Source organism: Carettochelys insculpta, chromosome 31 (genome assembly GCF_033958435.1).
Source record: "Carettochelys insculpta isolate YL-2023 chromosome 31, ASM3395843v1, whole genome shotgun sequence".
Taxonomy (NCBI): domain Eukaryota; kingdom Metazoa; phylum Chordata; order Testudines; family Carettochelyidae; genus Carettochelys; species Carettochelys insculpta.
In genome coordinates, this window is record NC_134167.1 from 4,094,662 (window position 1) to 4,105,117 (window position 10,456).

The window sequence follows — 10,456 nt, forward strand, 5'->3', positions numbered from 1 at the left end:
ACTGTGTGCTCGTCCCTGCGCTCCCACGTCGCCTGTGCGGCAGGCACCACACTCAAACACACCCACGAGACACTTACACACACCCTCCCACCTCCAGGAAAGCAGGACTGGGCACTTTTTCACATGCCGAGTGAGGCCCAAGACCGACTGGAGGCACAGGCAGAGGGGCGGCTGAAATAACCGCAGGGTGGATGATGAGCATAAATAATAAATGAATAAAAATGACCCTTTGCCCTTCTCTAGCCCCTTGCTTGTGAGGTGCTCACACTGCTTTACAAATACTCAGCCCATGGAGTACGGTGGCATCTTACCTCATGTGAACGGGGAAACCAAGGGCTGAAAGTGGCTCGAGGTCCCCATTGAAGGCTCAATCCTCCAAGTCTAGCACCTCTTCCTTCTGACATCTCTTTCGTGAGAAAGCAAAGCCTTTACCTGCCTGTCCACTGGCATCAGATAGAACCTGAGCAGGTCAGCAGCCTCTCACTCATAAGCCTGCCTGGTCACTGGGCAGCAAATGAGCACATAGGCCTATTTAAGAGTGCAATGGGGAGTTTTTGAAGTCCCCCTGTAATGTGAAGCTCCTGTTCCATTCCCCTCATTATACTGTCTGTTGTAAATTGCCCAGCAGCGGTACAACAGCTCTCTCATCTCAGCATTTAGAGAGCTGGGTCAAGCTTAACATGACCTCTAGGCCCTTTGATGATGTGAATCAGCATCTTTTGTAGAGTGGAGATGATAAACCCATGCTTTGTAATGAGCCTAGCATTTAGAGGTCTTTGTCACTTTGTTAAAAGTGGCTGGTGCATGGAGAAATATTCAAGTGAAGGCAGCAGGAGACTCCAAAACCAAAACTCCTCTTTGTGCATTGTAAAAACAAAGGCAAGGAGAGGACCCAGCCCCTGTAGGCCTGATCCCAAGTGGCCACAGCGCACACACAGGTTTGGGCCAATTGCTGCAGTATATATAATCTAGGGTTCTCTGGACGAATTCTCAACCAGGGCGCTAGCAATGTCAGTCATAAGGGAAAAGGCCATTCATACATTAGACACCCGTCTTTCTGGCAGCTGTCCCCCTTGCCCCTCTATCATCACCCTGCTGTCAACAAGTTACATTTCCAGAGCATTTTTTACCCCCAAAGCATTTTATGAGGTGTTCAGGGGAGGCTGTAGTTCTAACAGTAACAGTGTGCAACAGCTTAGGCAAGACAGCAAAGACTGCCGTGTCCAGCTGAAATTCTGGCAAATTTTTGGGAGGCAGAAAACAGTTAATCAAGTGACCTAGCATGTGTCAAGGGCTCAGAATTAATAAACCCACACTCCTGCAAATGTGCCGGGAGGGTTTTGTTTTGTTTTTTTTAATGATCACAAGTTGTCAAGGCTACTGTTTGAAGCCTCATTAAATAAAAAGTAGCTTCAGTAGCCTGGCTCCCCTTAGCCCCGCAGGAACGAAACCTATTAAAGAATCCATGAAGCTTTCCAGAAGAACCATTGAAGAGTTTATTTTCCCCACGGACTTACTGCCATTGAGTCAATCTCAAGAGAACACCACTAGCCATGGTGCAAAAGAGAGGCTGAGTTCCATGTGCTTCCTGGACTACCCTGCAGCCAACTGTGGATGCTGCAAAGATTTTGGGGGCTGCAGACCATAGTTCTTGGTGCCCCAGCAAAGTGCACAGGTGTTGGGCATCTTCTGGAGTTTGGCATGGATTCTGGAGTGAGACCGAAGCCTGAGGTAGCTGCTTCTTGGCACAGGGCAGCAGGGCTTGCCTGAGCTCCTGCACACGGCAGCTGCCAAGGAGCAGTGTGCATGTAGCAAATCATACTAAGAAAATTCCTGACTCCACCAATTTCTGCTCAAAATGGAAAGGCTGGACGCCTGCCTCTCCTGCCACTCAGCAGGGGCTCCACTAGCTTGGACCTTTGGTGCAGCAGGCAGAAAGCACTGCCATAGAGCAGTATAGGGTTACACGTTGGAGTTGTTAATGGGATCGAAGGGCCTGAACAGCATGAAATGGGATCTGGAACACATGAATAGTTTATTAGCTACCCATTTGCCTTCTGTGCTATTGTGGGAATGCCAGGGAGAAGCCCAGCCTTCCACGGCAAGTGTACCCTCTGGAACAAGGAAATGAGCTGTTGTAGGCAGAAACTAGGGTGGATGCTAGTCCACATCATGATTTTTGTTCCCTTTGCTTGTTATCTTCTGTTATTCTCCATGATACCTGCAGTATGAGCAGCTCCCAGAGCATCAGTCCCTGTAAGCTGAGCACTTGGGCAGCCACGCAGGAGAGATTCAGGTGCCACAGAGCTCCCCAGAGCCACCCGCAGCTGGCATCATGTGTCTGTTGGCCGTGCACATCCGCACATGCCTTGGTGCACATAAAATTTATTCTGCGCATGGATGGAAAAAGTTTAGAGGGATTGTTGTCCCAGAGTACTCAGTACAAATAACAAAACAGTTACACTACAGTAGCAGACATCTGATTCCTGAGAGTCAGTCACGTATCCCAAATTACAGAGCAGACCCTTGATCTTGGAGGCAGAAGGCCCAATTGCTGTCTGGATCGAAGGCAAAAAGACCGTTTCTTTTCTGGGCAACAGAGGTGGGGGCTGGGGGAAAGGACATGGACAAGCCTTGGCCCCTGGCAGTAGCAATTAAGGCAGTTTATAAAAAGGAGACTTATTAGGCCAGCAGCCCTGGGAATCGAGATAGTTATAAATACTTAGAAACTACAGGGCTGGGGCAAGGGAAGTACCTAGATACAGGGAATGTGGAGCAGGTAAGGTCAGAGGGGACAGATGTGACTAGATGCTATGTGTCCCCCTCCCAGCCAGGCCAGGTGCAGCAGGCCAGGGGACTCCTGGTGTTTGTACCTGAACTGGTAAGGGAGCAGGCAATGCTGGCAGGGGTTTGCCAGACTCATTCACAGAGCTTCATAGGCCACGGGCCTGGAAGAGACTTCCTGTGTTATTGAGTCCATTTCCCTGCTATCACAGGCAACCCTGCCCTGGCCTCCGATAAGCTCAGCATGGCAGAGGCGAGTGAGAGGTAGGTAAGCATTGCTTAAGCTGCTGTAGCCTGTGCTTCCCTGGAAATGTGTGTGCTCTGATCCCCCCACTCTATCTATACAAATGCATAGCACAAGGGTTCTAGCTGCTTCGCTTGAACCACCAGTGTTAAAAACTTCCTCCTGTTCCTCTGGAACACGCCCGCCACTAAAAGCGAACCTTGCCCTCTGCCCTGCCTCTGCAAGGTGCACTCGCCTTCTGGCACACGGCTGTGAAGAGCCCTAGTTTGCTACGCCCCGTGACTGCAAAATATGTCTAGACCTGGAGCAGTTTGAACTACAACCCATCTCTGTACTTGTTTGTGCAGCACCATGCACATTGGGGATTCTGATCTCTGCCTGGGGCCCATAAAACGATGCCATGTGGCAGAACCGCTGAGAAAGCTGGGCTAATGAGCCTGGCAAAGCTGCGACGAAGCACCCAGACAACCTCACTGGTTTGAGCGACTGTGCCAGTGGCATCGTGGCAGGTGAGATTATTGCCAGTCTCTTGCTACTTGGGGTCGGGACCAGGAGACCCGCACTTTTCATTTTAGAAGGGGTCAAGCCCAGCTAGTGCTGAGGAAAGCTTAAAACCATGAACCAAGTGCAACCTCCCTGACCCAGAAGCCACCCAGTAAATAAATCTCTCCTCCAACAAACTGTGTGATTCACACTGTGTTTTACAGTGTGATTTGTAATGCCAGCCATGCTTTTCAAAGGCAGGGTGCCGGCCTCATTGGTACTTGGCTTCTTACGACCCAGCTCTTGCACCCAGCTCCTGAAAATCTGGTTCTAGCAGGTGGGGATGTACCCAGTGACCAAAGAGTGACAACACACCCCACATGGCTAAGAAAACACTCCAGATGACACTGAGGCAGCAAACGCCAAGGACTTTGGTCAAGGCTGAGGCGTGGGAAGCTACTAAGAACCATGTCAGCAAGAAATAATACTGACTCATGGGACATGAAAATAAATGCCTTGCCCTGGCCCTGGCAGTAGTGTTTGAAGAGATAATTACCACTTTATGGGAAGGTATTATTAAAATAAACAAGTGCTGGGTGAATGAGTTGCTGTTTGTGCATGATAGGTTTACTTTCACCTGTGTCTGGACAGGCTCAGAAATCAGTGTTCTCTCTGTTATAACCATAGGCCAGCAAAATGCACAACCAGGAAAAGTAACATCCATCTGCTACTGCACTGTGACTGAGAGAGGCTGTGTTGCCATTGAAGTCACACACCAGGGGTTGCGCCTTGTGGCAGGGGGTGAAGCTAACCTGTGGAACTCCTTGCCAGAAGATACCGTGAAGGCCAAGAGTCGACAAGGTTCAAAACAGAGCTAGATAATTTCATGGAGGCCAGGTCCATCAATGGCTAGTAGCCAGGCTGGGCAGGGATGGCATCCCTAGCCTCTCTGTCAGAAGCTCAGAATGGAGCAGTTGATTGCCCGTTGTTCACCCTCTCTGACGACAGGGGCTGGGCTAGGTGGACTTTTGACCTGCCTGCATAGGGCCTGTCTTATATGCTCGTGAAGCAGCAGACATCACGCACTCACTCTCAGAGCCCTCGTTGAGGGGGGCCCTGCCATTCACACCTGGCCTCCTCCTAAGACTTAGCCACTCTCTTCTCCAGGCCCAGGGCTTAGTGCAGGCAGAAGACCAGTGCCACCCTGTTTGAATGGTTTTGCTGCGGGATTTCACATGCCTGCGGACTTATTCCACGCAGAGCAGTTCCAGGAGTCTGGCTGCAGAACTTCCAACGTCAGTAGGTAATTCCAAGCAGTAACTCTCATGGCTGATGTGGCTAGTGCAGACCCTAGAATCCCGGGAATAGAAGAAACGTGGAAGCGTCATCAGGTCCCGTCCCCTGCATGCAGGGCAGGAACTAGTATTATCTGGGTAATGACAGCCTTGAGATAATACATTTTCCTGGGGAACACTGAGCCTCTAAGCCGGGCCCAGCCTGGCACAGTTCAGCCCAGTAAGGGCATTGATCATGTGTCTCACTGCAGAGTTAGCTAGGAATTGCACGAGCTGTTCTTTGTGAATTAGCCTAACTCATGCGGCAGCAGCTACAGTGCCAATCAACCTACAGCCTGCTGGGCCCTCCCTGGAGCTGCATGCACTCCAGTGTGGTGCTAAGAGAGGGCAGGGCACATCCCACAAGTCCGAGTGCTGCAGCAGGCTGAGCAGGCCTAGGGATTCTTTTCTCCTAGTGAGTGGGAGGAGGAGTTGTCTGTTCTGGGGGTGCAGGGAGCAGGCTGGGAAGCGGCACTGGGGAGACTAACTGGCATCCGCACTATCACGTGTTCATTGGTAACGATGTTAACTCAGACCGTGAGTCTCTGGCACCGCCTGGACGAGCCCACTCAAGCTCACTTGCACTACTGTGCTGGAAATATGGGTGTGTGGATCTGAACGCGAGTTGAGATGAAGCAACACGAGAGTTTACTTTTCCACGAAGTCCATGGTGCACCCCTTTGTGAAGGGCTGCAGGAAGGGGCTGGGTTTGGGGAAAGCTCATCTAAGGTCTATTGGCCCCACTTAATTTTAAACCTCAGAGTCAAACTTCAAACCTATTCAAGTTAATGCAACTAACCTGCTTAAAGGTAAGCGCGGGATGCAATGCAAGAGTGTTTACGAGACCGAGGCCGAGGCCTTGACCTCCATCTTTAAATCTGACTCCCCTGCAAGTAAATGAGATACCTTGGGATGGGGCTAGGTTATGGACCAAACCAAGCAGAACTGAGGAAGGCGGCTTGTGTTAGCAGGGCACGTGCAGGGAGAGACAGGGGTTTAGACAGAGGATCCATCTCTTTACAGCTAATGACCTTACTCACCTGGTCTGTCAAATAGCCTGGGACCAACACAGCTCCACCACAACTGTGTACATCTTCTGTAACAAGGCAGTGCTAGACAGCCTGCTCACTGATATGCCTGTGCACTCTGATTTTCTGTTTTCAGACTCTCATGCAGAGATAATTTCAGGGTAACAGGCAGGTAAGTTAATGCTGTAGAAGAAAACACAGTCTTGAAATAGTTTGTTTCTTTCCAGTGATGTTAAATTCTTTTTTAAATTTCTCACTGCTTTCTTTGGCCAAACACTTGCTCACTTAAGGTATCTTAAGTCTCTCAACAGCAGAGATTATTTTGGATTCTGGTCAAAGGCAAAAAATGCCACTACCATTTTTGTAAAATGTCACAAAAATCAAGGGGAAATAACGAATGCCTCCTTATCTACCAGAGACGTGTGTGTCCATTTTCGTATAACCAGAGAAGAGCAGCACTGGAAGGAACCTCAGGAAGATAAGTCCAGTCCCCTCCATCATCTAGACCATCCCTGATAGATGTCTGTCTAACCTGCTCCTAAAAATCGCCAATGATGGAGAGTCCACAATCTCCCTAGGCAATTTATTCCAGTGCTTAACCACCCTGACAGCTAGGAAATGTCCAACCTAATCTTCTGCTACAATTTAAGCCCATTGCTTCTCTTCCTGTCATCAGAGGTTAAGGAGAATAATTCTTTCCCTCTCCCTTGTAGCAACCTTGTACATGAAAGCTGTTATGTCCCCTCTCAGTCTTCTCTTTTCTAGACTAAACACACCAGTTTTCACCTACTTCTGACATCAGCCAGAGTCAGATATGCTGAGTGCCCAAGAGTGATTACGGCATCCCCATCATCGGAAATGTCAAACAACAACCTGGGCTTACTTGGTCCTGCCTCAACACAGGGGGTTGGAGAGAGAGTCCTGAGGTCCCTACCAGCCTTCGATTTTTAAGAAGATGGAGCAGGTGAATATTAATACTAATCACAGAGCTTCCCAGATGTGGACTGAACACCAAAGATGAACAGCTGCAGAGTCCCCATCACTGACAACTTTCAATTAAGATTAGGAACATAAGAACGGCCACACTGGGTGAGACCAAAGGTCCATCCAGCGTGCTCTCTTCTGACAGGTGCCCCAGAGGGAGTGAACAGAACAGGTAATCAGCAAGTGATCCATTCCCAGCTTCTGGCAAACAGAGGCCAGCGACATGCTCCCTGCCCATCGTAGCTAATACCCACTGATGGACTTATTATTAGATGTTTTTCTAAAGGATCAGCTCTAGGAATTATTCAGAAGAAGTTCTAGGGCTGTGTTATACAGACAATTAAACCGGATAATTGCAAGTTGTCCTTTCTGGCCTTGGACTCTATGAACCAGAGCCACACTAATCTTTATTAAAACTATTTATTAAGCGACCAAAACTATCAAAGGTTGCACAAAGAATGGAACACAACTTCAGGCAAAGGTCACAATGATAGCTACCGAAACAGAAGGTGTACGCAAATACCCCCAGCTGCACAGAAGCAGGAATGGACTCTTGCCAAACTGCATGAATGACCCAGGGAGAACTTTACAGCATCCAAAGCTTTTCAACCCAATGGCAGAGCTGTGGTAGGCAACATGCACAGATCAGAGCAGGCGTTTGGTTGGCTCCTACCCAAGATTGCAGTGCACAATCCTTTCTGCCATCTCCGGGAATGGGGCTGCTCTTCCTGGTGGGTGGGGATAGGTGACTTTCCTGTTGAAGAAGCAGAGGGTTCATCATATCCCCAGGAAAGGTTCACAACTGTATCCAAGGAACTCGGAAAATGATCCAACATGCAAAAACTTAGAGACGTTTATGTGGTAAAGCAGGGAGCTGGCACTCCAGGCAGACGTGAACACGCGTATTGCCCCCAGCCTGTAGGAGGGCGCAGTGATGGGGAAAACAGCTGTAACGAGCAGGATTCTGCACTTAGAGACTGAGGGAGCGTGGGGAGCTGGTGACTGGGAAACTGCTTTAGGGGGCTCTCTCTCTGAGAGCCCATGGGGGAGAGAGAATGGAGGGTGGTGACGGCTGTTAAAGCCAAGACAAACATAAAGCTAAGGCCCAGCAAGGAGGGAGGGTCAATTGGCCCTTGCCTAACCCCAAGCTAATATTTTTAACACTGGCCAGAGCAACCCCAGCTCTGCACACTGTGGGCTCAACCCCTGTGGCCAGGAACATGCTGAAGTGAGCACCTGTGTAACTGCCACCCCCTTCAGCAAACCACCAGCCAATCCGATAGCTGCTTCTTCCCTAGCTCTGTGCCCATATGGCAAGGAAACAGACTCTCCACGAGGAGCCAGACTGGACTGGAAATTCATCTCCAGGATTAAGTGTGTTGGAGGCTAAACAGGGGCAAGTTTCAGGAGCTTGAATCTTCTCCTCTGCTGCCTTCGGGGACAGCAGGCTTCACCCCCCAGCGAACAGGGTGGGTTTTGAGAGGTTTGGTTTAACCCCTGCGTTAAGTGCAGTCTCTTACCACTCCCTCCCCCCGAGGGTCAGCACTAGGGGACACTGATGGGAAGGGACAGCGCCAGGCCTCCTTGGATCATGCTCTGTTTTTACAGACAGGGGGTCTTAGCAACCAGAACCCCTTCACCCGACCCAGGCTCTGCAGGGGCACCGGACACTGCACCGTTCTCTGAACGCGCACAGAAGGGGCATCTCGTGCTCAGGCTAAGCGAAAAACAAACACGGTGCAGGTTGGCCTTGTACAAACGTGCTCTTCTCTACCAGTGCATCTCAACCCCGACCCCCTCCATGCACCTCTCTCTCTCTCTCTCTGCTGGTACACTTCCTTTCCAACTGGCAGCATGCCCCGGCTATTCCAAGCCTGATCAACAGTTTGGTTGGGGATATGGGCGTACCAAGAATGACCAACTTTACTTCACTGCTAACCTAAGCTGGGCTGGATGCAGCGTGGTAAACACTGTTGCCTGGAAAGTTTATGGGTGTGTCTGCACAGCCTGTAGCAGCAAGTGCCTGGGACCAAGCCCACAGGCTCAGGCATACGCTGCTGTGTTAAGAATAGCTGAGCAGACATTGCACTTCAGGCTGGAGCCTGGGCTCAGATTAGGGTGTGTATCAGAGCCTGCGTTGCAACTGGAAAGTGCACCAAAGTGCAACCCCCTCATCTGCTGACCCCGGCTTGGAGGTGAGCTGTCGGCAGCTGACTCTGGCCATGCTGCGGTGCCTTAAGAGGCTGCCCTGTCACCTAGAGAACCCATTGGTGCCTGTACCGAAGATCTGATGCTCATGGAAGATGGGTTGTGCGACTGTTCTCTGGACTTCTTGCCCTGTTCCTTACCCTAGATGTATTTCATACCAGGGAGCATAGATATTAGCCAGAGCAAACCTCAGCCATGGACAAAAGCAAGCCAATGGAGAGTGTCAAAGCACACAACCCTGGACTCACTGGTCACTGCAAGACTATAACCAGTCCCTGGCCCTGAATGCTCTGCTCACTGCGCTTTGAGTGTAGCCATCTGCAAAGACTTGAGAGCCCAAGGCACTGGCTCACCCAGAGCACAGGGATACCAACCCAGTTCTGACGTCAACACAGCACTAGCATCACACTCATTCGCTCTCAGCCAGGTTTTGGTGAAGGCTGCCCAAATGCGAATGGGCAGGGGTGGGGCGGGGAAGCAAAGCAAGATAAAACCGCTGTGGTTAGCACATTGGGAGGATACATGATTGACCAAAGGGAAATAATTAACCAAGGGGAGGAGGAGGAAGTGTATGCGAAGCTCTGGAGACTTGAAGGGGTGGAGAGAAAAGCCTAAATTCTTGCTTGTGGCAGTCCACTCCAGGCTGTCCTGCTACTGAGGAGAGGGGCAAGCTATCTGCCCAGCCCCTCCAGAGCCTTTGGAGAGGCACCTGTTGGGCAGCACCACTGGGAACACCAGCAACATGCGCCTTACAGCCTGAGCCAGCCATACCCTGCCCATGGCTGTGCGTGCCCCAGGGATGGCATGAGATGGTTTAACATTTAAGCATGAGTTTCAAATCTCTCAGGGATTTGCAGCCTGACAGATGTGACTGTCCTGTCTACAGCACAGGTAGCATTGCAGACATGAGGCTGTCTGCAGGTGGCACAGAAATACCAAGCACAGGTTCCCTCTTCCCCTAGCTTCCATAAAGGCCAGACACCTTATCGACCCAGCCTCGAGGCCCCCCAGCCTCTCGGAGACAAAGGCCCCAAAATTCAAGGTGGGCACCTGACTCTATAGATGAAAAGGGGCCATATTCTTCCCAGGACTGAGCCTGCTAAGTGTTCATTGACACGAGTAGGAGCTGCAGGACCCCGGCACCTTTGAAAGCCAGGTCGATCCTTCAGTGCGCCCCCCCAGGAGACGCAGGGCAGAATTCCACAAGTCCACGGGAGCCGACTCCCCAGCTGCTGCCCTTGTACATCTGGGGCTGGTGTTTTCCAAAGACTCGGGCTGAATCACAAGGCCGGCAGCCCCCGAGACAGAACCAGTAACCAGTAACCAGTCTAGCCTCACATACTTGGCCCTGATTTTGACAGGCACCTAGCCTGCCCAGCGTTGTTTGTGGG